A 3,497-nucleotide genomic window follows, 5' to 3' on the forward strand; every position below is an offset into this window, starting at 1 on the left:
CCTTCTTCTTCTTCTTCTTCTTCTTCTTCTTCTTCTTCTTCTTCTTCTTCTTCTTCTTCTTCTTCTTCTTCTTCTTCTTCTTCTTCTTCCTCTCTCTCTCTCTCTCTCTCTCTCTCTCTCTCTCTCTCTCTCTCCAACCTCCAACTTGTGGATAAGATGTAAGCTATTGCTCCAGCACCATGCCTGCCTGTCTGTCTGTCTGTCTGCCAACACCACACTCCCCATCATGATGGTCATAAACTCACCCTCTGAAATTGTAAGGAAATCCCCCAATTAAATGCTTTCTTTTTGCATTGTCTTGGTCTCTGGGTCATTTCACAGCAACAGAACACTAACATGTGGCATGCGTGCTGACCTGGTGTGTGGCCCTCTTTCTTTACATTTTGGTAGTGGACTGTAAGACCCCCGGCCCTCGGTCAGTGGTACTTACTTCAAGATGCCCCTGAGTGAGACACTGAGATGTACAGATCAATGCAAAAGCAAGAGGTTCATTTTCCGGAGAGTTGGGGTCAACCCTCAATCAGTCTCTCTAGGTGAGTGACTAGAAAGCAACCTCAGATGGCTATTATAAGCAGTTTTTATACTTTTTCAGGGCACGGGTTACATCAGCGAGGTTGCAGTTCAAACTTATTGCCTAAGCTTATTGACCTTTAAATCTATTGGCTAGCAAGCATGACACGGGACTTTTTAGAGGGTTAGTTGACTACCAATCAGTACATACTGTGAGGCTTTTTGTTTTTTGTATTTTTGGGTTTTTTGAGAATATTTTACTCAAGAATGCTCCTGTGGGTGGAGAATGGAACTTGGCCTAGTCTTGACCCCAGACAGGAGGGGGAAGCTGTAAGGAGACTGTGGGACTGGATAAAGTCTTTAGGGTCCCTCAGTACCTGGTGCTGGAAGAGGTCACTGCTATCATGGCAGTGACTCACTGCCCCAGTGACTCACTTAGATTTTCCACTATGAGTAGCTAGGAACAGCAACTCTTGCTGAGTCTCTCAGCTATATGGCTTTGAGTTTCCTGAAGTCTCTCAAGCCCTTCAGCCTTCTAGACCACAGCATTCTTGAATATCAAGTCAAATGTCTTGAGTGAAGATAAATGGTTCAGGTCAGTCAAGTGTTGCCTCTTTCCTTCTTCTTGGGCAGACAGAAAGACCATGCTTCCCAGCATTCCTTGCAGTTAAATTGGGCCTTGGATGAAAGTGACAAGTCATTCCCATGCCTGCTTCCTGGACATCACAGTTCCTTTCTCTACTCCATTGGGTCACTCCAGCCTCTCTGTCTTTCTGTAACCTCCCACCTCAGCAGTGAGAACCCTGGCCTCCTCCATCAGCCATGCACACAGTTAACTGTTTGATTCCAGTGTGGCAGGATCCACACTGTCAACCTGTACCACATGGGACACTTGACTAATGGCCAATGTGAAACCACCTCCTGTTGCGTGTTATGATGCTGTCTTTCTCCATGGTGTCAGGGTTTTCTGTGAAAAGACTATAGATTATTATGAGTGTTCTGGGGGAGATGGGTGTTTTCCCTCTGTGCTGAGTTTGGAGGTTGCGTGTTGAAGACGATGTGGCTGTGTAGGAAGGGGAACCTCATGACCCACACCTGGCTTCAAGCCTTCTGTGTAGAGTCACAGGGTTTCACCCCATCCTGCCTTGAAGAACACAAGCTTCATCCCACCTATGGTAAGGATTCCCCATATTTCTGGGGGCTGCAGAGATGGCTCAGTGGGTAAATGTATGCCATGGAAGTATGAGAAACTGTTAGGATTCCTAGCACCCACATAAAAGCCAAGTGTGGTGGCACATGCCTGTTACCCTAGGACAAGGAGGACAGAGAAGATGGCACCCAAGATCTTACTGGCCACCAGTCTAGGCAGTCAGTGAACTCTCATGAGAGTTGTTGTATCAAGAAATAAAGTGGAGAGAGGTAGAGATGAGACACCTGATGTCTACCTGAGCTTCCACATGTGCACATAAGCATGTGCACCTAAACACACACATATGAACACACATGAAAACACACACTAAAAATGAGATACTTCTGGAAATTTCCAAGAAGGAGAAGAAGGGCTTCAACTCGCCTAGTCCTTTCTTGGGGTTCTTATCTGCTGACGTCCTTTGGTTTTGTTTCATTTTGTTTCATTTTGTTTCTTTTGTATTTTTGACAGGATCTCATATAGCCTAGGCTGCCCTTTATGAGGCCAAGGATGACCTCCAATTTCTGATCCTCCTGCCTTTGCCTTCCAAGCTCTGGGCACTCGGGCACACATCAATGTGCCGTACTGGAGACAAAACCAGGCATGCTGCATGCTAGGCACACCACTACCAACTGAGAGAGCTCTGCTGAGTTCTTTTGTGGATTTTGCCTTGCCTCACATTTGCTTCCCTTTCTCATCCCATAACACCGCCCTTCGCATCCCGTAACACCTCTATTCTGATTCAAAGATGTTTGACTTGACTGTTTTACTATTTGTTCTACTTTTTGTTGTCTTGATTTTTTAATTTTAATTTTATTTTTATGTGTGTGGGTGTTTTGTCTGTACAGATGTTTGTGCATCCCATGCATGAAGTACCCATCAAGGTCAGAAGAGGGCATCAGATCCTGGAACTGGATGTGGAGTCTGGAAATGCAAGCCCAAACCTCTGGAAAAGCAGACAGTGCTCCTAACCACTGGGCCATCGCTCCAGGCCCTACTTTTGGATTTTTTTGACACTGTGCAGCCCATCCTGACCTTGGACTGTTGACATATCCCAGGATGGCTTTTAACTTGAAACTCCCCTGCCCACCTCTTCAGAGGGCCAGGTTACAGGCATGTCCCCAACCCCTGCACATTACACAGTTTGACTTTTCAAGTCTGCTCCCATTCCTATTCTGAGAGAGGCTGCTGTCAAAGAGGCATAGGTCCTGCAGTGCCTGGAGGCCCCTAGGATCATATATTTTAAAAAATATACGTGGAGGTGGGTACTTCTAGTTATAGATGGCTTTATACATGGCGGTGGCGGGGCTTTCTAAAAATACCTATTGTAAAAGCTATAATTTCTTCAGATTCATGAGAAAGATACGATTTCAGCATTTGCCAGTCTCCTTCTGTCAAACTGGTCTGTCCTCGAAAATACAAAGCTGGCCCAGTCTTGTCTTTCTTTTCTCTGAAGGGGCATTTCCAGCTTTCCATCAGCCGCTGAGCGCACTGTCTGAGACTTGTCTATAGTGGCGGGTAATTACGCTTCCCAGCTAAAGTAATATCTGCAATTTTTTTTTCCAGCTGAAAAGGTTTTTGTTTGGTTTGGTTTGGTCTTTCCCTGCCTCTGGTTCCTGATTCTTTCAACTTATGGTTTAAAAATAATCTATCGCCAGGCGTGGTGGCGCACGCCTTTAATCCCAGCACTCGGGAGGCAGAGGCAGGCGGATTTCTGAGTTCGAGGCCAGCCTGGTCTACAAAGTGAGTTCCAGGACAGCCAGGGCTACACAGAGAAACCCTGTCTCAAAAACCAAAA

Source organism: Mus caroli, chromosome 10, assembly GCF_900094665.2.
Source record: "Mus caroli chromosome 10, CAROLI_EIJ_v1.1, whole genome shotgun sequence".
NCBI lineage: Eukaryota > Metazoa > Chordata > Mammalia > Rodentia > Muridae > Mus > Mus caroli.